Source organism: Monodon monoceros, unplaced genomic scaffold (genome assembly GCF_005190385.1).
Source record: "Monodon monoceros isolate NGI ecotype Baffin Bay Population unplaced genomic scaffold, NGI_Narwhal_1 Super_Scaffold_10, whole genome shotgun sequence".
NCBI classification, from domain to species: domain Eukaryota; kingdom Metazoa; phylum Chordata; class Mammalia; order Artiodactyla; family Monodontidae; genus Monodon; species Monodon monoceros.
Window position 1 is genome coordinate 18679520 of NW_021703766.1, and position 25773 is coordinate 18705292.

At 43.9% G+C, this 25773-nt stretch overlaps 1 protein-coding gene across 4 annotated transcripts in view; it reads left to right on the forward strand.

Moving 5' to 3' along the window:
• Window positions 1-99: 99 nt before the first annotated feature.
• The window catches only part of GFOD2 (glucose-fructose oxidoreductase domain containing 2), a 37872-nt gene continuing 12198 nt past the window's right edge, over window positions 100-25773 (forward strand). Inside the window, exons 1-2 of one of the 4 annotated variants that reach the window (XM_029211739.1) lie at window positions 100-241; window positions 24150-24238. The gene's annotated coding sequence lies outside the window, so the exon portion shown is untranslated. The other 3 variants (XM_029211758.1, XM_029211749.1, XM_029211767.1) reach the window with 3 other exon arrangements.

Consider the following 25773-nt stretch of genomic DNA (forward strand, 5'->3'; position numbering starts at 1 on the left):
CCCCTCCCTACGGTGGTCCACCCCCGTCAGGGAGCATGCGCAGACCTCCCGCCGTCCCGCCCCTCCCTTTCCAGACCCCGGTTCCTTAGAAACCAGGCGGCGCGTTCCCGGTGGCTGCGCGCTAGATTCTGGGGCCCGTGCGTCCCCGCCAGCCTTCCTCAAGGAGGGCTGGTGGCCGCCGAGACCCCTCCAGACCCTTGGTCTCCGGTGCGGCGCAGGGCGGGGCATGCCAGTTTGCCAGGTGAGAGGCGGCCGGCGACGGCGGGTGAGGATGAAGAAGGGCATGGCGCGGCGGCGAGCGGGCGCCTGCCGGGCCTCCTCCGCGGCTCGGCGCCCGAGGTCGGAGGCGGGGATACGCAGAGCTGGGGCTGGAGGGGGCCGTTCTAACAGCCAGCGCGGGCTCGGAGTTCGGGGGTCGCCCCAGAGTTCGTCCTCCCGCCTCAGAAATAGGACCTGCAAGTTTGGTCGTAGGATTTTAGAATTTTGGCTCCTGGAAGGACCTCGGCCATAACCCATCCCTTTACCGGACGCGAAAACCTAGGCTCCCCCGCCCTGTGCCGAGCAGAACCCCCTACCTGTGTGAGGACCGACGCTTTGTGGATAAGAATGTGAGGTATGGGAACCTCAGACAAAGGGCTCGTGGGGTAGCTGGTCCATCGTCTTTCAGAATGAGATGGTACTTTTGGGGGATAATCTTTAAGAAAAGAGCGTTCAGGTGGCAGGTGGGAGAAGGGACACTCCAGAAGGTGCGGTGGCTCTGCCAGTCCCGGAGTGTCCACTGGCCAGATCTCCCTGGGCCTGGCCTACCTTTGAAGCTCAAGAAGGAAGCAGATGGACTTGCGAAGACAAAAGGTGAGGTGAAGTATTCTCAAGGCATTATCAGATGAATGGTGAGGGAGGAAGAGGGGGCCGGGAGATCAGGACTTGTGAATGGTGGTGTGAAGAGTTTACAGGAGCATGTAAAGAACAAGACAGGAGTAGAAAAGTTTAAAGCTGCCTTGGTTAGATACCAAGGAAGGTTATAAACCTTATTTTTGTTCATTGTTCCCACAGTGTCATGCTGAGGGCAAGACACACGAGGAAGGAAGTAGGTGGCTTTTAGTATCCAGAAACTGGTCGCACAGGGCAGAGGACCTTTGTAAGCTATGGGGCACAGAGGTCTCAGAAGGAAGAGCCCCGAGTCTGTGATCTTCAGGTGAACTTAACAACTGTTTAAATTAGAAAAGACACTTAATGCATTATTGTGATGTGGAGAGATATGGAGAAGATGGTAGTCAGGAAATCTAGATACATTCTTATTTATTTATTTTTGGCTGCCGTTGGGTCTTCGTTGCTGGGCGCGGGCTTTCTCTAGTTGCAGAGAGCAGGGGCTCCTCTTCGTTGTGGTAGGTGGGCTTCTCATTGCGGTGGCTTCTCTTGTTGCGGAGCACGGGCTCTAGGTGCACAGGCTTCAATAGTTGTGGCACGTGGGCTCAGTAGTTGTGGCTCATGGGCTCTAGAGCGCAGGCTCAGTAGTTGTGGCGCACGGGCTCAGTTGCTCCGCGGCATGTGGGATCTTCCGGGACCAGGGATCAAACCCTTGTCCCCTGCATTGGCAGGTGGATTCTCAACCACTGCGCCACCAGGGAAGCCCCTAGATACATTCTTGATAAGGAAACTCATTTCCTTCTGAAAAGCTACACCAGGGAACAAGAGTTTTAAGGCCATCCATTTTACAGAAAACGTGAAAAAGTTAGTGCTTTTGGACTAGGAGTTTAGAGAATTTATCTGTACCAAGAGCTGAAAATTTTCAGCAGACAGTACTATTGGTAGACACCCACCCCACCCCCACCATTTTACAGCTAAAGATTCTATTGTGAGACACTTTCTCTTACCACCTGGTTGTTCTATACCTTTCCTATGGAATGATTGGTCTGGATCTGATCTGTTATTTTTATTTGTTGGGAAAATGCAAATATGTGATTTCTATAGTAATACTAGAACCCATTAGTAGTAGGATTAGCAATGAAAAAATAAGTACTCCCCCAAAAGACATAAATGTTTGTAATATGGGGAAAAGAAGTGTGTGATTTTTAAAAGATGGTCCCTGATTCTAATCATGGAAGTCAGTTTGTTGCTAGCTTGATAAAACTAATTATCATTGTGTATTTGACTTTGCTGCAGGGTTGTTGTTTTTTTTACCCCTCAGAGTGATAAGAGAAGATGCATTGAAAGTATGATGATGTTAATAGGTAAAATTAGTTTAAGGAAGAAAGCTTTGTTCTTCCAGTGTCCATAACTATGGCAATTGCGGCTTTGCATTTTATTGACTTTTCTTCCATCTCTGGAAATATTTGTATAAATACCTCAAGAAATAATGGGGTATTATCAGAAGGATACGTAATCTGTGGGGGAACGTTGGCACTGTTAACCAAATCCTGTCAGAAAAGCTTTATGAAAATTATTGTATTCTGTGTAGAAACCCTCATTACTTTAGCATTGGCCCAGATAGAAGACAGACAAGTAGGCCAAAATCAAAGTAGATGGAAGGGAGCAATTACCATCTGTGGCACTGGATAGGGGGTGGGAGGGTACTTTGAATGTCAGTGCAAATATTTCCTTGAATGAGCATTTGGAGAAGATAATGCTTAAATGTGGTGAGTGTGCCCCATGGATTTGTGTGCATTATTTTTGCCCCTCTAATCAGAAAGACACTTGTTTTCAGAGGAGAAAGATGCGCACACTCTCAAAGTGTTTCTTCATTGCTATGGCAATGAGACCTTTGACAAATAATTACTTAACATCCATTCCATTTTCTGGGACAGCTGAGCGCAGTTATCAAACCTGGCCTGTAGTAAAGTAATCAACAGTATTTAACAGGCCAACTTACCAGATAAACCAGTAATGCTAGCAGGATTTACTTTCACTGAACTGCTTTTCTAGTTATACAATAAGAGGAGAAATAAAATGGGCACACAGCGTGATCTCATGTAGGAAGTTGTAATACAGAGTTGGTGTTCGGAAAACACAGGAATCAGCGACCACTCACTCAGAAGCAGAAGAGCCCTTCTGATGCCTAACAAGTCACTTGTGTGTTTTTATAATAGGAGGTCCAATTCTAGGATAAATCCACTATTAGAATTGGACAGTGTCTAGAAAAAAATTGGTTGTTTTGCTATATTTGAGAATTCATTTACAGTATAGTAATAGGACATTATTTTTCTTACATACAAATAAAAGCAGCTTTGTATTAGTAAACTTCAGGACAGCCTAAAAGTCCAAATTACTTGAAAATTTAGATGTCAGGTGTTTTTAAGAGTGGGGAATGAAAGATAGTTGAAATAAGTTTGGGCTCATGAAAATCAGAATGATAAAAGATGCTGAGAAAAACATGAAAACAGTAAGACTTCCCAGCACACTAACATTCACTTATGAATTAGCCATTAGGCCAGGAATGAGCTCATTCAAGTACAATGTCTTTAAACCCAGACAAAGGAAATGAGAAATGGAGTAAATATTTCTTTTTCATGATGATAGGAATGAACACTTAGAAAATAGGATTAAACATTAAGAAGGAAGAGGTGAATGTTCCTGCATTACTTAAATACACTCAAACCCTACCCTTAACACGTGTTCTTTAGTTCCTGCTCTTAGAAGGGGAATTGCAAGTAGTGCCTTTGTCCTAAGTACTGTCGGTTTTCAAGGTTGCCAGTGACAAAATGCCACACTCTTTGGGACCCAGGATTGCCAGGAATTACTGTGGGGATACCTCAGTCTCCCAACCACCTCTCAGAGCCATTCCCAGAAGCTGCTTCTGTAATGGTTCCTATCTGTCTTCTACTATGAAAGATTAGGAACGAAGGCTTTGAGGAATGGGAACTAAGTACTGAGCACAGTCTTCCTTTCTGGCCTGGGATAACTCTGCTCCTCTCAAACTGTCAGCTCTCAATTTCTCATGAGAATAGATAATCCCAAAATACAACCGGAAACGCTTCTACTTGGCTTTGAGATTTACCGTATCACTTTACAACCTCAAAATCTTTATTATTTACTTTCACGATTATATTTTGCTTAGAATGATAATGTTAGGCAAATCATGTAATTTCTGGGCCATAATTTCTTAACCTGTATAATGGTTATAACAGAAAATTGGAAAATGACATAGGTGCCTAACACTAGAGAAAGGAAAAGCTGGTTCATGTAGTCAGTAAAATACCACGTAACCCTTAAAAACTGTCTGTGACAACATGAAAAATGCATGTCAAAATAGTAAGTGAAAAAAAATCAGGATACAAAGTTGTGAATACAGTTGGATTACAAGTACATCAAACAGATGTAAAAACTTAGCAAAAAGGAACATAAAAAGAACACATAGTAATTTTCTATAATGAGTAAATATTAAAACAAAGAAACCAACAAACCCCTCCTGAAAGTTTCTTGCTTGTGTAAAGAATGATACTGAACTTGTTTTCTCTCTGCGAGCCTTCACCCCTTCTTGTTCTCTGACTGTATTAAAAGTGGTGGAGGGAGAACGGTGGCAGGGACGGGGCAGCACTGATGTTCCTAATTAACTCAGGTGTCATGAACCAAACAGTAGTGCAGTTACCTAGGATAATGAATTTACATGTACGTATTTGAAAGGTGACTGTACAGATCTCATGCTGCTTTCTAAGACTGCTATTTCTTTTGGTGCTCGTTGATGGATAGTTTTGACTCTTAGGGTCTCTTTTGGTGCTTGTTGATGGATGGTTTTGTATTATAGCATCTCAAAGCACATTTTAGGATGTTCCACGTGGTTAATGGTTTCTGCAGCTTGGTGGTGGTTCCTGCTAGGAAATGGTTATCATCTCAGAGGGGCCTGTCTGGGGGTGGCTCTGGGAGCCTGTGAGATGTGTATTTGTCATCCAGGCATCCTCTCATTGTCAGGGAAATGGGAGATGGTAGAGAGATCAGCTGTACTTCCTGTTACTTTTCAGCCTTTTGCACTCATATTCCTGTGCCAGGTGCTAAGGGGACATAGCTTGCTTTTTGAAGCACTGGGGGAAATGATTGAACATAGTATTTCTTATCTGATCTTATTTTCGAAGCTAAATCATTGTGCTTAAACGGCTGTTTTGGTTCCCCCGACCGAAGGCTTGCTCCCGATCATAGTAGTTATTCTTTTAAAATTTTTGTCTTTGTTTCTCCTTCCTTCACTGCTTAATATTCCTGATATGCTAAGATTGTTGTCCAAAGAACATTTAAATGCCTTCAGGTAATTTCCAAATTATTATAGGAGTGTTACCAAATACCTTGAAGTGTTAAGTTTCAGGGACCTGTTATCTCCTTAATACAGTCTTGGTCCTGAAAGAGCTTAGAGTCTCAATAGTGAGGTAAGACATTGAGCATCATTTAAACAATACTCAGAAAATTCTAAAATACTAAAATGAATGGCTATTTTCAGGTGGGCATATCCCATATACACCCTGTATTTTATAACCGGCCTCCTTCATTACACATTAACCAAAAGGAAAACAGGAAAAAGGGGGTGTTATGGTAAAGACTGTCCTGAGATTAGATTATTTTACATCTCAGGTTTAACACAGCTGAGCATGATCATGGCCTAGTTGGTAAGCAGTTTTCCGCATACAAGTCGAGATGTTTGTGAAGGGCACCAGGCATGTCCAGTCACTGGAGAACTACTCAACCTTCCTGGTGACCAGAGGCCATATAACCGAGTTAGAGAACACCGGTCAGGGTTGTTGTGTTCTGGGGTGCCCTAAGAACATCCTACACCCAAAATCTGAAGGAAGGCAGATAGGTAATTCTCTAAAGCGTCTCTTGCTGCCATAGAAATAGCCATTTTCACAGCGACAGGATGCTTGTATGCATATAGAATGTGGAAAACACAAAGGAAACCTTAGTAAATTAGGTTTGCACATTGAAAAATGTTTTATTATTACAATTAAAAACTCATCCTCTTCTTGGGATTACAGGTAAAACCAAAGTATGTAATATACCTCACTCTAGGGTTGGCTACTTCACATGCATCACAGCCAAGTGTGCTTTACTTCAGCAAAGTCAGAGTCTTTGTCACATGCCTGCCACTCATTGTGTTCCTCTGTCAAATTATTCCTTGGTATTCAGCAGTGGGTGTAGCAAGAAATAGAAACTAAGCTCCAGGAACCTGACCTGTCTGGATCACTGCTCCGTGCCCCACCTTCTGGCATAATGCCTGACTCATTGTTGCCCTTACAAATATTAGGGAACGAATGAGGAAAGAACTCTGGTGACTGGATATTGTACCATTAAGTGGAGTGAGGGAGCACAGGAGAAGGAGAGGAAAGATGATTTTGGGTTGGGAGAAGCTGGAAGGTCTCTCGGGTGGGATTTCCAGTAGACACTTAGAAGTATAGAGCCAGTTAAGGACGTTTGCGTGGAGGTCAGAGTGAAGTTGAAGGATTAGATAAAATTGCTCTGTGAGAGAGTAGGGCTGAGGATGGAATTTTCAGGTTGATGTCAGTCTAGAACTCACTGTTAAGGCAATCTTTGAAAAAATAATCTCGTTATTGCCAGGCTTTCAAAAGCAATAAAGAATTAATGCAGCTGGTAGATAAGTACTTTTTCTTACTGTGATCATCCGCTGAAACTAACTTTCAGATAATAATTATCCAGATACCTCTGTGGGTGTTCAATTTACTTCTCCTTTATGACCCAATTTAGCTGACCCTTTTGTACATTGTGTAGTTACACCTCATTAGACAGGTCATTAGGCCTTTCATTAGTGTCCCTCCTAGGACACTGTGTGGAGGGTAGCGCAGAGGTGGGGAACTGGCATCTTTGGCTAGGGCTGGGTATGCTCTCCTGCTCTCTGGTGGCTGCCTGACAGTTTACCTCCGTGTCAGCTTGTAGAAATGGGGGAATAGCATTTCTTTCCCTGGTCCTGTTTGTGTTTTTGCTGTCAGTGAGAAGGCGGCGATCTCTATGTCATTGAGTCAGTGTAAGACACTTAAAATAAACAAATCATAGAAAAACTAAACCTTGCCACAGAGCCTTTGGATCGTTGAAACCCAGGGACCAAAGTATTTGTCATAACTCATGTGTAAAACTCAATGCCTGTTTGTTTTGTTTGGCTTTTATTTTTCAATGGAAACATACATGTAGGTAAAGAAACACTTTCACATTTATCAGAAAGCAGTCCTTCAGAAAGCAGTGTTACCCTTTTAGACTATAAGTACAGCTGGTTCATGGGGAGCTCTAACTGAACTGCAGGTAGTCCCTCTGCTGTGAACATGTAGTTCCGAACTCAAGCTGCATACTTCCCCTGGTTCCTGCTCAGGCTCGGGTGATGAGGTGTGGTTGTCTTCCCCCTTGGGTCCAGCACTGCTGTCCACCCAGTGGCAGCGTGTCTACCACAGTGGCTCAATTCCAGGTGTTGGGAGGCCCAAAGGAGGGCTGGGGGACAGTTAGACATACCTTTCTAATTAGTTCTTGGTACATGACTGATGGTGAAGGCCACATGGAAGGCTACTTATTTCCCCACCAGTTTCCTGGGTTTTGCAAAAGGAGGATTGAGCTTAAAATTGACCTTTACGTTTTAATTTTATCTCCTTTACCATGCTCAAGAATTATGCTCTTATGTTATAGATCCCTTTGCAACTGGATGTTACATCATGGCACCCCCCTCCTATGGTAATGTTCCACGTATCAGTTCTGGAGCATCATTCAGAGAAGCTTATATTCAGGGAATTCGCTGGTGGTCCAGTGGTTAGGACTCGGCGCTTTCACTGCCGGGGCTTGGGTTCAATCCCTGGGCAGGGAACTAAGATCCTGCAAGCCCTGTGGTGTGGCCAAAAAAAACAACAACAAAGAAGCTAATATTCTTAAAGATTTTAGAACATATTTTGTTTACAGTAGGAAGGAGGGACTTCCCTGGTGGCACAGTGGATAAGAATTCGCCTGCCAATGCAGGGGACACGGGTTCAATTCCTGGTCTGGGAAGATCCCACATGCCGTGGAGCAACTAAGCCTGCGTGCCACAACTACTGAGCCCGTGTGCCGCAACTACTGAGGCCAGTGCTTCTAGAGCCCGTGCTCCTCAACAAGAGAAGCCACTGCAAGGAGAAGCCTGAGCACCGCAACAAAGAGTAGCCCCAGCTCGCCACAACTAGAGAAAGCCGGCGTGCAGCAACAAAGACCCAACACAGCCAAAAATAAATAGAATTAAATCTTAAAAAAAAAAATAAAATAGGAAGGAAAAGAAGAACTTGAGCAGGAAAAACTGTTGCCTTCTAGTCAGTGCAGCTACCACAAAGGCTTTGACCTGACTTCTTGATTCATCTGTTCTCGTACTTATTCATTCATATGCTCATTCCTCAATCATTACGCAGCAGCACCTACTCAGCTTCAGACACTGCTCTGTCCTGGTGACAGCAAAGTGTGAGATGGGCAACGTCTTGACATCATGACAGATCCCAGTGAAGTGTGACGGGCACTGTGAAAGCCAAAGCTCAGGCACAGCTTTTCTGAAGAAGTGGTGTTTAACTGGAGCCCTAACAGATCTGAGAAGGAGTTATCCTGAGGAAATAAGAAAAAGAAAAGATTGTTTCAGGCAGAGCAAACAGTTTGGACCAGAATCTCAGAGCAGGACTGAAAGAGTTAGATTTGGTAGCTGCTAGCATGCTGAGTGCAGTGTAAAGGGGAAAGTGGTAAGGTGGAGAGATGGGAAAAGGCCCAACCCACACTGGGGAGAGCCCGTGAAGGAATTTGGGCTTTATCTTAGGGTCACTTAGAGGCTGGGGAAGGAAATGGTCAGGTCCATTTCCATCGAGACTCACTCGATGTCTGTTCAGGGAACCAGAGCAGTGGATGAATTCAAGGGGCATTAAGATGTCCAATTGATGGGTTGTAGGGATGGACTGGCTGTGGGGGCAGGAAGGCTTCACTGCAGCCAGAGTGGTTCCTTAGGAGCTGGTTAGGTTTGAATCACTATCACTTGTTTGAGTCCACTATCACTTACTTTCCCTTCACGATTGTCTGTTGGCATTTGACTGAACATAGCCCCTAAGTGCTGGATCACTGTGGTCCTGCAAGCCTCGATTGATTATTTATTTACTTACTTAACTTATTTATTTATGTATTTATTTATGGCTGCATTGGGTCTTCGTTGCTGCACACGGGCTTTCTCTAGTTGCGGCAAATGGGGGCTAGTCTTCGTTGCGGTGCGCGGGCTTCTCATTGCGGTGGCTTCTCTTGTTTCGGAGCATGGGCTCTAGGCGTGCGGGCTTCAGTAGTTGTGGCTCACGGACTTAGTTGCTCCACGGCATGTGGGATCTTCCCGGACCAGGGCTCAAACCCGTGTCCCCTGCATTAGCAGGCAGATTTTTTTTTTTTTTTTTTTTTTGCGGTACGCGGGCCTCTCACTGTTGTGGCCTCTCCCGTTGCGGAGCACAGGCTCCGGACGCGCAGGCTCAGTCGCCATGGCTCATGGGCCTAGCCGCTCTGCGGCATGTGGGATCTTCCTGGACCGGGGCACGAACCCGTGTCCCCTGCATCGGCAGGCGGACTCTCAACCACTGCGCCACCAGGGAAGCCCAGCAGGTGGATTCTTAACCACTGCGCGCCACCGGAGAAGTCCCAAGGCTTGATTTACAGTGTGCTTCTCTGTTAGAGAGAGGAAACTTGACTACAAGGGGTCTGAGCTAACTGATAAGCTTGAGTCATGTCATGTAGAGGAGTGGTGGTAGTTGGAGAGACAGTTCTGGGTGAGGGCCCCTCTTGACAGGTCAAGTTGTAGCTTAAGACTGAGAGCATCAGCTCATTTTCCTAATCCCAATTGGCAGACAGAGCTATTCTGTTATAGGATGCTTTCTTTCCTAAACCATTAAACCAGATTCTGCCCCAGACTATTTAATTAACAACGTAAGTACTCTCTTTATTACATTTGTGAATATATCCCAAGATCATACAGAATTATATACAGTTTTGATGAGTTCAGTATATACGTCTTTGTTTATTGATTACGCAGAAGCAAGGACTGATATCTTTCATTTTTTTCAGCAAATATTTACTGAGCACCCACTACATATCAGACCTTGTTTTAGGAACTTGGGGGTACAGCAGTGAACAAAACAGACAAAAAATTCCCTTTCCTCAAGGAGCATGCTTTCTAGCAGGGGTGGTAGGATGAGACCAACAATGGGAAGATAAAACTGTTTCTGATAAGACAGCATTTGAGTAGAGACCTGAAGGAAGTGAGGGAGTGAGTAAGCCAAATTGATATCATCTGTACAGTAGAGGGAACAGCCAGCGCAAAGGCCCTGAGACAGAGACATACCCGGTATGTCTGAGATGCATACAGCAGTAAACCACTGTGGCTGGAGCAGAGTGAACAAGGGGAAGAGAAATTGGGTATAAGGTCAGAAAGAGGATAGGGTGCAGACAGATCACATAGGGCCTTTTGTAGGTCAGGGGAAGAACCTTGGCTTTTATTATAAGAGAGATGGAAAGCTTGTGGCGCCTTCGGGCAGGGGAGTGGCTTGATCTGACTTACATTTTAATTGTGTCACTCACAGTGCTTTGTTGACAATAGATTGGGGAGCATGGGAAGGGGCAGGGTAGAATCTGGGAGACCAGGTGGGCTGTCATAGTAACACTGGAGAGAGGTGATAGTGACTTGAACTAAGGTGGTGGCAATAGAGTAGTAGGAAGTGCTTGGATACAGGATGCGTTTTGAAGGTAGAGAGCCAGCAAAACTTGTTTTTATGGATCAGGTGAGGAGTGTGAGAGAAGAAGAAGGATCAAAGACTACTCCAAGGTTTTGATTTGAACAGTTGGAAAATTTGTGTTACCAGTTCCTGAGATGAAGCCATTGTGGGAAGAGAGAGTTTGGTGGGGAGAAACATCAGGAGTTTAGTTCTGGACACCAAGTCGAAATGTACATCAGATAGGCGGTTGTTTATACTAGCCTGGAGCTCAAGGAAGAGGACCTGGCTGATAACTTTGGGAGTTGTCAGAGAATAGATAGTATTTAAAGCCATGAGACTGAATAGGACCATCAGTCATGAGCCAGGAGCAATGGTTACCATAGTCATTATCAGGAGAAACTAGCAGAGAAATGGCCAGAGAGGTAGGAGGAAACACAGCTAATGTTACAATCTGTTTTAAAAATAAATTGGGGGACTTCCCTAATGTCTTAGTGGTTCAGAATCCGCCTACCAATGGAGGAGACATGGGTTCGAGCCCTGGTCTGGGAAGATCCCACATGCCGCGGAGCAGCTAAGCCCGTGTGCCACAACTACTGAGCCCGCGTGCCACAACTACTGAAGCCCGCGCGCCTAGAGCCCGTGCTCCGCAACAAGAGAAGTCACCACAATGAGAAGCCCATGTGCTGCAACCAAGAGTAACCCCTGCTCACTACAACTAGAGAAAGCCCGTGCGCAGCAACAAAGACCCAACGCAGCCAAAAATAAAAATTAATTAATTAAAAAAAGATTGGGGAATTCCCTGGCTGTCCAGTGGTTAGGACTCTGTGCTTTCAACACGGAGGGCACGGGTTCAATCCCTGGTTGGAGAACTAAGATCCTGCAAACGACATGGCACGATAAATAAATAAATACATACATAAATAGGGAGGGAGGGAGGAAGGAAGGAGGGAAGGGAAGGAAAGGAAGGAAAGGAAGGAAGAAAGATAGGAAGATTGATTGAGGGCCCAACTCAATAGGGTCCTGGCCTCATCACTGGCCACAATGCTTTATTTTAGCGTATTTTATATTAAGATACAATTACTGAAAAAATTTATCCTCAGAAAAATCTAATTCCCAAACAAGCCCCTTGGTACTGGCCCCTTGGAATGTGTCTGAGGGGCCAGAGGCCTGCGGCAAAGTCTGAGGAGGGATGCCCTAAGGGTGCACAGCTCTCAAAGGCTGCTGCTGCTGGGGAGTTCCAGCTGTGGGCTGGTTATGGGGCGTGGGGGGGTGGGAGCTGAGCTAGCCACCCTTGTGGTGTGCTAACCTTATTGCCCAACCTGTACAGCTACAACCACAAACTGTTACACATTATTTCTCACTTATAGCCATCATTAACTTCACCTGCCTGCGGCGATACCGGAGAAGAACTCCTTTCTGAACCCTCACTTCCTTAGTATGAGTTGTTCGTGAGTGGTGAGGACTTGCCTAACACCCACAGCTCAGCAGCTCATCCAGTGTGATGTTGGTTAGGGAAAAGTGCCCTCTTCAGATCCTCAGCAAGTGCCGAGACTTAGTAGATCATTGGCCTTAGCTTGGCTTCAGCCATTTTCTCCATACAGTCATCCCTCGGTACGTGTGTGTGTGCGCGCGCGCGCACGCGTGTGCGCGCGGGTGGGTGTGGGGGTGTGGTTCCAGGACCCCTGTGGATACCAAAATACGCACATGCTCAAGCCCCTTATATAAAACGGCATATAACATACATTCTCTCATATGCTTTATATCATCTCTAGATTACTTAAAATACCTAATACAATGTAAATGCTATGTAAATAGTTAATACAATGTAAAACTATGTAAATAGTCACTGGTGTGCAGCAAATTCTAGTTTTATGTTTTGGAACATTCTGGTATTTTCTTTTTTTTTTAATATCTTAGATCCATGGTTGGTTGAATCTGAGGATGCTTAGATACGGAGGGCCAACTGTATTGGTACCAAAAGTATTCTTACACGGTTTTTGTTTTGTTTTAAAGGAAAGAGACTTTTAATTCACACATGTCCATTTAATTTGATTATAGATGAAATCTGCAGGGTGCAAGTAGGTTGTTCTATACCCTTAGACACCACTTATGGTGGTTAAAAATTGAGGTATAATTTACATACAATTAAATGAACAGATGCTAAGTATTCAGTTTGATGAGTTGTGACAAATATATCCCCATGTAACCACAATGCAACACAAGATATAGAGTATTTCCACCATCATTCATTTCCTGGTGCCCCTTTCTGGTCGGTTCCACACCTCTCTCCTCCACACCCCAACTTGCCAACCACCACGCTGCCACTTCTGACTGCTGTCATTAATAAGTAAGGTTTGCCTGTTCCTGTACCTCAAATAAATGGAATCCTACAGTATGGGGGGTTTTTTGGTATGTGTGCCTAACATCTTTCACTCAACATAATATTTTTAAGATTCACACATGTTGTTGCATATATTAGTAGTTCATTCATTTTTACTGCTTTTCTGTATTCCATTGTATGCCTATACCATAATTTGTTTATCTAATCTCATTCATAAACATTTGGGTTTATTACCAGTTTGGGGCTAAGATGAATTAGGACTGCTGAGAACGTTTTTTGTGGACGTATGTTTTCATTTTCTTGGGTAAATATCTACGAGTGGAGTTGCTGTGTCATTGAGTTGATATATGTTTAACTTTAGAAGAAAACGTCAGTTTTCCAAAGAGACTGTACTATTTTACACTGCCACCAACAATGTATGAGAGTTGTATTTGCTCCATATCCTCTCCAAACTTTGGGATTGTCAGTCTTTTTTTTTTCTTTGCCATTCTACCAAGTATTTTGAGTATCTCAGCAGTGGTTTTAGTTTGCATATGCCTGATAACTAATGATGTGGAGTACCTTTTCATGTGCTTATTGGCTTTTCCTGTATCTTTTGTGTGAAGCAATCAGAGTCCTTTGACATTTAAAAAAAATCAAGTTGTTCATTTTTTCATCATTGATTTATAGGATTTCTTCTGCATACAAGTCCTTTGTTACGTATGTGTTTGGCAAATATTTTTTGCTAATCTGTGGCTTACCTCTATTTTTTTAGTGGAGTCTTAATGAGCAGAAATTCTTTAAATTTTTGAAATCCAGTTTATCAATGGGTTAATCCTTTTTGTGTCCTGTCCAAGAAATCTTTACCTATTCCATGGACTTGAAAATGTTCTCTGATACGTTTTTCTAGAAGCTTTATGGTTCTGGCTTTTACATTTAGGTCTTTGATTCATTTTGAATTAATTTTTGTGTACACAGTTAGAAATGAAGGGTCAGGTTTTTTGTTTGCCATATGGAAATCTAATTGTTCCAACACCATTTTTAAAAAATTAATTAATTTATTTATTTTCGGCTGTGTTGAGTTTTCATTGCTGCGCCTGGGCTTTATTTAGTTGCGGTGAGCGGGGGCTACTCTTTGTTGGTGGTGCGCAGGCTTCTCATTGCATGGTGTCTCTTGTTGCAGAGCACGGACTCTAGGCGCATAGGCTTCAGTAGTTATGGCTCGCAGGCTCCAGAGCACAGGCTCAGTAGTTGTGGCTCACAGGCTTAGTTGCTTCGCAGCATGTGGGATCATTCCTGACCAAGGCTCGAACCCATGTCCCCTGCATTGGCAGACGGATTATTAACCACTGCGCCACCAGGGAAGCCCACAACACCATTTTTTTTTTTTTTTTTTGTGGTACGCGGGCCTCTCACTGTTGTGACCTCTCCCGTTGCGGAGCACAGGCTCCGGACGCGCAGGCTCAGCGGCCATGGCTCACGGGCCCAGCCGCTCCGTGGCATGTGGGATCTTCCCGTACCAGGGCACGAACCCCTGTCCCCTGCATTGGCAGGCGGACTCTCAACCACTGCGCCACCAGGGAAGCCCAACAACACCATTTTTAAAAAAGAGTTTTATTTCCCCATTGAATTGATTTAATACTTCGGCTGAAAATCAATTGACTGCATTTGTGTGGCTTGTAGGGTAAATATACTATTACAAGGCAGTAAGTTGGTCTGTAGAAATCCCTAATGGCTTTTGAAGCCTGGCAGTGAAAAATAGAAAGCATAATTTGTAACTTAAAAATATATGTTACAAGGCAAAGTATTATAGATTTTTTAATAGCTTGGATGGAACTACCCCGGCTCCATCCATCTGTAAGCTTCTGAATATCTTGATGATTCTAATAGCATCAGGAAGGCAAAATTCCAGAACGAGTAATGACACTTGATAAAAAACCCTGAGGGCTTCCCTGGTGGTGCAGTAGTTAAGAATCTGCCTGCCAATGCAGGGTTCAAGCCCTGGTCCAGGAAGATCCCACGTGCTGCGGAGCAACTAAGCCCATCTACCACAACTACTGAGCCTGTGCTCTAGAGCCCGCAAGCCACAACTACTGAGCCTGCGTGCCACAGCTACTGAAGCCCACGCGCCTAGAGCCCATGCTCCGCAACAAGAGAAGCCACCGCAATGAGAGGCCTGCGCACTGCAATGAAGAGTAGCCCCTGCTTGCTGCAACTAAAAAGAAAGGTCATGCACAGCAACGAAGACCCAGTGCGGCCATAAATAAATAAATAAATAAATAAATAAATAAATTTATTTATTTAAAAATAAAAACCTGTCATTTATACACCCATGTTCATAAAAGCATTGTTCACAGTAGCTAAAATGTGGAAGCTACCCAAGTGTCTACTGACAGATGAATGAATAAACAAAATGTGGTATGTGCATGCAGTGGAATATTATCCAGCCTTAAAAGGAAGGAAATTCTGACACATGCTACAACATGGGTGAGCCTTGAGGACGTTGTGCTAAGTGAAATAAGCCAGTCACAAAAGCACAAGTATAATATGGTTACACTTATATGAGGTACCTAGGGTAGTCAGACCCATATAGACAGAAAGTAGAACGGTAGTTCCCAGGGGCTGGGGGGAGGGGGAATGGGGAGTTATCGTTTAATGGATATAGAGTTTTAGTTCTGCAGGGTGAAAAGAGTTCCGTGGATGGGTGGTGGTGAGTGTGCACAGCAGTGTGAATGTGCTGAATGCCACTGAACTGTACAGTTTTAAATGGTTAAGATGGTAAATTTGATGTTATGTGTATTTTACCACAATTAAGATTTTTGAAAACCTAACTATACAAGTACAGAATATTAGGACATGTGGAAAATCCTACCATGTGTCAGGATGACATGGCTGTCTAAATTCTAAAATGAATGGAAGCAACAGGAGTGTAATGTACAGGGAAGAAGGCCAGAATATGCTCAGGATATGGTGTTCAGTTCTGGGGCTGCATTTCAGGGGCATATTGACAATCTAGACAATGGACAAACCAGAGCAGCCTTAGCCAGCAGGATAGAGAATGTGAGGAAGGTCTGAGGGAATTAAGGGAGTTCGGTCTGTAAAGGAGTGTATCAGTTAGCTTTTGTGGTATAACAAACAACCTCAAAATTCAGTACCTGAAGACAAACGTTGATTATTTCTCATGGTTCTTAGGGTGACCTGGGTGGTGGTTCTGGTCCAGGTAAGCTCAGCTAGAACTGGATAGCCTGAAATGATCTCAGTCAACTGGCAATTGACTCACTGTCAGCTGGAGCAGAGGGCATGACTTGGTCACATGTTTCTTATGATCCATTAGGGTGGCCTGGGCTCGTTCACATGGTGATGCCTCCAGAGATCCCAGGAGTTGCAACAGAGCAAGCCTTAATGCACAAGTACTTTTCAAACCTCTTGTGTCATGTTGCTAATGTCCCATTGGCCAAAGCAAGTGACATGGCTAAGTACAGAGTCACTGTGCGAAGTGATTGACCACCCAAGGCATGAAAACAAGGAAGGGAATTACTGTGGCCATCTGCAAACAACCTAGGAAATGTAGAGGAAGCATGAGAGTTTCATTAGGAACATCACAGGTTGTTCCACAGTGTAGAAGTAAGACCATTGGGATGGAAGTTAAATGAGGGTAGACTTCATGTCAATCTGAAGTGGAACTTTCTGGCTAAAGTGGCCCCAGAAGAACAGAAGCGGACCACCAGTAAAAGGAGGGCCTTGCCATTGGATGTGTTGGAGAAGCTCTATGACCAGCCTTTCTGACCAACTCGGACCTGTTACATCATCTCCAGGAAGGCTTTTCTGCTTGCACACCACCTGGGGCCCATGTAGTTAATGGTGCTCTTCTCTGTGCCACACACAGGTTCCTGTTGCTCTATCATACCATATAACAAATGTGTTTACCTGCCTGTCTTGTTGATGAAATGGAGTTCCTTAAGGGTATGGATGACATTTGATTCACCATCTCAGTGCCAATATCTGCAGGAAATTGCGTTCCATCCTCAGATTGCCTCCTGGTGGTCAGGTGTATGTGGCAACTCGAGCCATAGAATCTGCATTTCAGGCAGAATGAAGGGGGAGGTGGGGGGGGAATATGCCCGACAACTGAGATTGCCGTCTTTTTAATTTATTTATTTTGGCTGTGCCGGGTCTTAGTTGCGGCATGCGGGATCCTTTTTGCGGCATGCAGGCTCTTTTTTTATTTTTATTTATTTTTATAAATTTATTTTATTTTATTTTTGACTGCGTTGGGTCTTTGTGGCTGCGCGCGGGCTTCCTCTAGTTGTGGCGAGCGGGGGCTACTCTTCGTTGCGGTGCATGGGCTTCTCACTGTGGTGGCTTCTCTTGTTGCGGAGCACGGGCTCTAGGCGTGTGGGCTTCAGTAGTTGTGGTACACGAGCTCAGTAGTTGTGGCTCACGGGCTCTAGAGCGCAGGCTCAGTAGTTGTGACGCACGGGCTTAGTTGCTCTGCGGCATGTGGGATCTTCCTGGACCAGGGCTCAAACCCGTGTCCCCTGCATTGGCAGGCGGGTTCTTAACCACTGCGCCACCAGGGAAGTCCCCCAGGCTCTTTTTTTAGTTGCGGCGTGTGGGTTCTTAGTTGCAGCGTGCAGGATCTAGTTCCCTGACCAGGGATCAAACCTGAACCCCCTGCATTGGAGTGTGGAGTTTTAACCACTGGACCACCAGGGAAGTCCCGCCCTATCTTAAAAGAACGTTTCCAGAAACTCTACCAAACTGTACCTTGTATTATTTGTCTTCCTAGACACACCTCTTTGCAAGGGAGGCTGGAAAATATAGGTTTTAGCTCAGCACGCTGAAACCCCCAACATTATAAACAAATTGTTGGTAGAAAAGGATTCATAGGCACCTTCTGCCCAGGGTCTGACCCCTACTTAAGCTGCCTAATGAATGAGTGACCTCTCTGAAGTTATGCACTAACGCCAGAGTTCCCAGAATCTGTGACTCTTCACCCACACAGTGAGGTAGGGTGTTCTTTTTATCATAATTCTGGCTACCTTCATGACTATACGCTGTCACTTGGAGCTCCTGGCCTTATAACCCCTGGGATAGGGCAGGGATCAGCACACCTTTTCTGTAAAGGGCCAGATGGTAAATATTTTAGGCTTTGTGGGCCATATGGTCTATGTTGCAGCTACTTTGCTGTCGTAGCACATAGATAAAGGAATGGGTGAAACTATGTTCCAGTAAAACTTTTTACAAAAACGGACTTCCCTGGTGTTCCAGCAGTAAAGAATCTGCCTTACAATGCAGGGGATGCAGGTTCAATCCCTGGTCAGGGAAGTAAGATCTCACATGCTGTGGGGCAACTAAGCCCGCACAGCACAACTACTGAGCTTGCGTGCCTCAACTAGAGCCCATGTGCTGCAAACTACAGAGCCCATGCGCTCTGGAACCCAAGTGCCACAACTACAGAGCCCACACACCCTGGAGCCTGCACACCACAACTAGAGAGCCCACACACTGCAACTAAGACCCGATGCAGCCATAAATAAATAATAAATTTTTTAAAAAAACAAAAAACAGGTGTCATATTGGATTTGGCCCACCTCTGTGATGGGGAGTGGGTCTCGTCCTGTGGTTTTGCAGAAGCTGTGGCTCCATGGACTAGACATACAGAAGGTTAGATGATATTTAGCCAGTCTGGGAAGAACAGAATCCACAAATCCCAGTTTTGGCACGTGTCTCAACCGTCAGGCCTCATGGCTTCCCTGTTTCTCTTAATGATACTACAACTTCCCAGGCTTAGAACTTCAATATCAATTTTTAGGGGGTCACATTTTTTAAAATATAATTTACATACCAGTAAAATTGACCATTTTTAGTGTACAGTTCTATGAGTTTTGACAAATGCATATAGTCATATAACCACCACCATAGTCAAGATATAGAACACTTCCTTCACCATTCCCCACCCCCAAAATTCCCTTGTGGCATTTTGTAGTCTCCTCAGGCCCCTGACCCCAATTCTTGGGAACCACTGATCTATTATTCTGCCCCTATAATTTGCCTTTTTTATTATATGATGTAAATGGAATCACGCAGTATGGAGCCTTTGGAGTCTAGCATCTTTCATCTAGCATATAATACATTTGAAATTCATCCATGTCGTGGCGTGTATTAGTAGTTCTTTTTTTATTGCCGAGTAGTATTCCATTACATTAATATACTACCGTTTGTTGATCCACTCACCAGTTGAAGGACATTTGTGTTGGTTCCAAGTTTTGGCAGTTACAAATAAAGCCAACATTAGACATTATAAAGTAAGCCTTCACATATGGGTTTTTGTGTGAACATAAGTTTTCATTTCTCTTGGTTAATAGCTGGAAGTGGGATTGCTAGGTTGTATGCTGTGTATATTTAACTTAAAAGACGACACACTGTTTTCCAAAGTGGCTGTACCATTTTTCATTTTCACTAACACTGAACAGCTGCTTTATATCCTCGCCAGTTTTTGATATCAGATTTTCTGAATTTCACACATTCCAATAGGTGTGTAGTTGTAATAAATAAGTTTTAATTTGCATTTCTAATTAATGCAATTGAATAACTAATCTCATGACTTGATATGTTGAATTATAGTAATTGATTTTAGAATATTGAAACAGCCTTACATTTTCTTGGTCATCATGCATTGTCCTTTTAACACATTGCTGGATTCAGTTTGCTAATACTTTGTTGAGGATTTTGTGCCTATGTTCATGCGGGATGTTGGTCTATAGTTTGGTGCCATTTTTGGCTTTTCCCTCTCTGCTCATAATCCCAGGTCCTATTGATAGCTGTCTGCTCCACTTCATTCCCTCCATCAGACCCTCCTTATCTCTTATTTTATATCTTAACTGGTTCTCTGTGTCTAGTGTCTTCTGAACTCTATTCCACCTACATCAAATTAAAAAAAAAGAAAATTCAGTACTTTGATTTGTTTACTGTGTTAGTTAGGGTCCAGGCAGGACACAGCCCGCACATTCAGAGGGCTATTGAAAAGCCTTTAATGGAGAGATTATTTACGATGGTGAGTGCGGTAAGGGAAACCTACAAGGGATGGTGGCCCACCCAGGGACTGGCAGGGACTGGCTACAGCTGATACTGTTACCACCTTAGGCACAGTGGGGGAAGGGAGGGGTACAGGAACCCAGCAAAATCTGTGGCTATGGGAGAGGGGTCCACCGTAGGCACTGACCTGGGTCAAGGATCACAGCTCCTGCCAGAGCCACATGCTGGTAGGGAGAGAGGCAGAGAATGAATAGTGTAACCTTTCTTCCTGTGCTCTGATCTCCTCCTGAGATTGGCTGGACCCAGATGGAAGCCAGAGGGCCTGAAGCCCACGTGATATAGTTCTTAGAGACTGACCTTCTGATTCGTGGGGGACAGAGCAGAGTAGAGAGGCGATCAGGTGGCGAAGGTGGGACAGAGCAAAAGTACTGAGCACACCCACCAATCAAATCCAAACTCCTTAGATTAGCACTTGTGCCACCAGCTGTGGCTCCTACTCCCTTTCTGACTTGTTGCTCCCAAAGTTAAGACTGTGTCTTTTCATCTTTTTATCCCCTACAGTCTCCCTGTTGGGGCCCTCAATAAAGGTGTGATGTATGAACAGAGCAATATTGGTTTGAATGGTGGAGCTGAGGCAAGCAGTCGCCAAGCCAGGGAGCAGAATGAACTTTCCTGGCTCACACTCATCGCTAAGGATGAGAGAAGAGTTGTTCCACACGTACAAGCCTCTGTTTTTACAGAGGCTCAGAGAAGCTCAGTAACCTGCTCCAGGTTTCACAGCTAGTTGTGGCAGGTGTGTTACACAAAACCAGCTGTGGAACGCTGGAGGAGTTACCTAGCCACTCTAAGCGTCTGCTTTCCTCATCTATAAGACAGGGTTGCGTGGACTTGAAGGGATATACTGTACATTACACTAACACTGCCTGGCCTATTGCACTCACTGCATATTAGCTTAGAATATTATCTTCATAGTCCTACACAGCTTTCGAAGAGGAGATATCTAAGGCAGTCATACATAGCTTTAAAAAAAAAAAAATCCATGTAGTGACTTACTATGGGCCAGGCCCTGTTTTAAATGCTCATGAATATTAACTCATTTAATCCTTAACTCCTCTATGAAGTACATACAGTTAACCCCATTTTACAGATGAGGAAACAGAGGCACAGAATGATTAAGAAACTTACCTGACGTTACCTAGTTGGTCAGTGGTGGAGCCAGGATCTGAGCCCAGGCAAGGCTGGCTGCAGATTCCATGCTTCTAACCTCTGTGCTACCTTCCCCATAACCTATAACCTTGTCAAACTATATATAGTCAGTCCTGTCAAGGCACTTTTCCCCCTCCATTCCTGACCAGCATATGATGATTGGAATGCATGTGAGCTAGGCAGGACTGGGTTTGTGGAGATCTTTGGAGGCACATGAAAGGTATGTACAAGGATGTTGGGGGCAAGCAATAGGACATGTTGGGGTGAGAAAGGGTAATCACTGAAATAAATGAGGAAAACCAGTTCTGTCTACTGGAGCAGGAAATACCTAGTCAAGCTTGCCTAGCTTCATGCCATCTGGCTTCCTCAGAGGCCAGCTCTTGCCCCTTTATTTATGGATGTTAATGAAGCTGCCCTTTGAGTCACTGTCAGTGAAACAGAGGTTATTAAAATCTCTTCTAATCCATTCTGTTGTTTTAAGCCACCAGTGCAAATATACACCCAAATATAATTAGAGCATGAAGGAATGAGGTGTGAGAGAGGAAGAAGTGTGCCCTGGGCAGGAATTTAGAGAGGACACGGACATCCTTGCTTATGGTGGCTATGTCTCACTCACCTGACCCTTAGAGCTGTTGTAATGAATGACCCACAAAGTTTAAGCAGAATCTTACTGTGTAGTGCTACAGATTTTACACTCTCAAGCTCCATGACTTGTAAGTAACCCCCCAAAAACCTGTAAATGCAGGAAGTGACCAAAATAGCTAAAGGGAGTTCAGGACATGAAAATTATAGAAGATAGTATGTGACTGACCTGTTCTCTAACTAGAAAGGAATCCTGTAAGGGCAAGAGAATTATCAGCAAAGAGGAAAGAGAGGTGGCTGAGAGGCCACGGACATTATTCACCATCAGAAAGAAAGATGGGACTTCCCTGGCAGTCCAGTGGTTAAGACTCTGTGCTTCCAATGCAGGAAGCACGGGTTCGATCCCCGTTTGGGGAACTAAGATCCCACATAAGCTAGAACCCAATGGTAGAAATGGTAGAGTGCAGGGAACAAGCCAAGCTCCACAGCCCAGAGAGTAGAGACAGGAGGAGGCAGGAAGCTGACAGGGGTCTGGAGTTAGAGGCAGCTCAAGTCATGCTTATGTCCGTGGTTCACAAAGGCACAGGTGTCCTTCAGGTAGGATCAAGCAGTACTGTAGGATGCTGCACTGTGGGCTATACAGGCAAACCAACCCCTAACAGAGATGTATACTTCGCACAGTACAGTTGTATCTACGGTAGAAGCAAAAGAGAAGCTGGATCTGAAAATGAAATTAAGAAAACAATTCCATTTACTATAGCATCAAATAAAATAAAATACTTAGAAATAAATTTAACATAAAAGTACTAACTTATACTCTAAAAACTACAAAACATTGTTGAAAGAAATTAGACATCCCATGTTCATGAATCAGAAAACTTAATATTGGTAAGGTGACAACAGTCCCCAAACTGATCTACAGATTCAGAGCAATCTCTATCAAAATCCCAGATTGACAAACTGATCCTAAAATTTATAGGAAAATACAAGGGTCCCATAATAGCCAAAATAATATTTAAAAAGAACAAAGTTAGAAGACTCACACTTACTGATTTCGGAACTTACTATAAGTTCAGGACAGATGTATAGACCAATGGAATAAAATTGAGAGTCCATAAATAAACCCATACATTTATGATCAACTGATTTTCGGTAAAGGTGCCAAGGTCATTCTGGGGGAAAGACTAGTCTCTTCAACAAATGGGGCTGGAACAACTAAATAACCAAATATAGAAGAATAAAGTTAATTAGTATACCGGGGACTTCCAAGTCTGCAGCACAAGCCCAGCTTTCTCTCCAGAGCTTCACACCCATCTATTCTAAGCTCCACAAAACCCACATGACCAAACCTGAACAGAAGCAATAAAGTAAGATGGTGAGAACATCTTACTTTACTGTACCTCCCAATTCCTTCCTTTCCCCCATCCCTTAATTTACCTTCTGTCTCCAAGGATTTGCCTGTTCTGAATATTTTATATAAATGGAATCATATGTGGCCTTCTGTGACTAGCTTCTTTCACTTAGCATAATGTTTTCAAGGTTCATCTGTGTTGTAGCTTGTATCAGTACTTCATTACTTGTTGTGGCTGAATAGTACTACTTTGTATGGTTATACCAGATTTTGTTTACCGATTCAGCAGTTGATGGACATTTGGGTTGTTTCTACTTTTTGGCTGTTATGATTAATTCTCCTGTGAAACATTCATGTACAAATTTATATGTTAATATGATCTAAAAGGGGCTCAATAAACAACTGTTCCGCACTGTTTAATTCTCCCAGAAAGAAAAAATGCACTCATCAGCTGTTACTCTGAAGCCATTGTTTTCATCTTGAGTAACTGTCTCCCCACCTTTTGACTGGTTTATAGCTAGTAATTTCACAGAGCGTTCTTCTTACTAGGTTATCTAGGTAAGTGTTTTGAAACTCATCTCTTTTGGAGATAACCCTTGAAAGTGACCCTACCCAAAGCTAGACCTGTCTTGAGATTTCTGGATCTTGCAGGGCTTTGTAAGTCATACTAAAGCATCTGGACTTCATACTGAGTCCAATGGGAAGTCACTGAAGTGTTTAAAAAGGAAGGGAGTAGGGCTTCCCTGGTGGCGCAGTGGTTGAGAGTCCGCCTGCCGATGCAGGGGACGCGGGTTCGTGCCCCAGTCCGGGAAGATCCCACATGCCGCGGAGCGGCTGGGCCCGTGAGCCATGGCCGCTGAGCCTGCGCGTCAGGAACCTGTGCTCCGCAACGGGAGAGGCCACAACAGTGAGAGGCCCGCGTACACCAAAAACAAAAAAAAAAAACAAAAAAAAGGAAGGGAGTGATGTGATTCCGTTTGCATTTTAGAAAGATCTCTGCGCAGTATGAGGAATGGATGAAGGAAGGAAAGAATGGAAGCAAGAGAGATCAAGTAGAAGGTTGTTGCAGTCATCCAGGTGAGTGGCGCTGGGGGCTAGACTAGGGCAATGGCAGAGGGGATATCAAAGAAGGGGTAGATTTAAGACATAATAAAGAGGGAGGATCAACAAGACTTGATGATGAGTTACCTGTACAGGTAAGGGAATAAAGAGATTGCGATGCTGGCCAGCTTTCTGAGTTGAGGAACTGAGTTGATGGTGGTGACACACCAAGAGACAGAGAATACAGGAAGAAAATGTTTGAGGGAAGGTTTATGATAATTATTAAATGCTGACTGTATACTAGATACTTCACTGGGCACTTACAACCGGACCTCATTTAATCTTCAAAAAACCCCAGGAGCTAAACAGCATTAGACCTGCTTTTCCCATGAAAAACATTGCATTCAGCTAGGAAGTGGTGAGGCCAGAATTTGAACCCAGATGTCCTGGATGCCTTCACTTTGTGTGTTCTCACCATCTTACTTTACTGCTTCTGTTCAGGTTTGGTCATGTGGGTTTTGTGGAGCTTAGAATATATGGGTGTGAGGCTCTGGAGAGAAAGCTGGGCTTGTGCTGCAGATTTGGAAGTCACTGGTATACTAATTAAAGCCTGGGACATGAGTAGGAAAAAGAATATGTGGAGCAAGAAGAGAAGAGGACACCTCTGACAGAACCTCGAGAAGCTCAACATTGAAGGAGCTGAGGATAAGAGCAGGGGAGCCTGAAAGTAGTGCTCAGAAATGACCAGAAAGGTGGGGGGATGGCATGGATGGAGAAGGAAGAGATGTATATGTCGCTAGTGCTCACAGTTGGGGAAGGAGGTAGTTAATTATTATGGATTTACAAAAGGAATGCCATGTCTCCATTAAACTGACAAATAGGTTGACTGATCTGTGAGGAGATGCAAGTAAAGCAATGTTATGTGGATAAAAGTAGAACAGCATTTGGATATCCAACATTTGGATACAACTTTTTAAAAATTGTGATTTGCAGAAATTAGTCAGATTTTTTAAAAAGATAATTGGTAGACTAAGGGACTGTAAGTGTTTATAAAATTATTATTTAAAATGGTACAGGACCTTGGGAGTTCCCTGGCGGTCTAGTGGTTAGGACTTGGCACTTTCACTGCCATGGGCCCGGGTTCAATCCCTGGTCGCAGAACTAAGATCCCACAAGCTGCGTGGCTTGGCCTAAATAAATAAATTAATTAATTAAAAATAATAATAACTAAATAAAATGGTACAGGACCTGTGGAAAACAGTATTGCAGTTCCTCATAAAATTAAAAACAGATTTACCATATGATCCAGCAATTCCACCTCTGGGTATATACCCAAAAGAATTGGAAGCAGAGTCTGGAAGAAGTATTTGTACACCCATGTTCATAACAGCATTATTCATAGTAGCTAAGATGTGGAAGCTATCCAGGTGTTCATGTACAGATGAATGTGTAAGCAAAATGTGGTATATACATACAATGGAATATTATTCAACCTCAAAAAGGGAGGAAATTCTGACATAAGCTACACCATGGATGAACCTTGAGGACATGCTAAGTGAAATAAGCCAGTC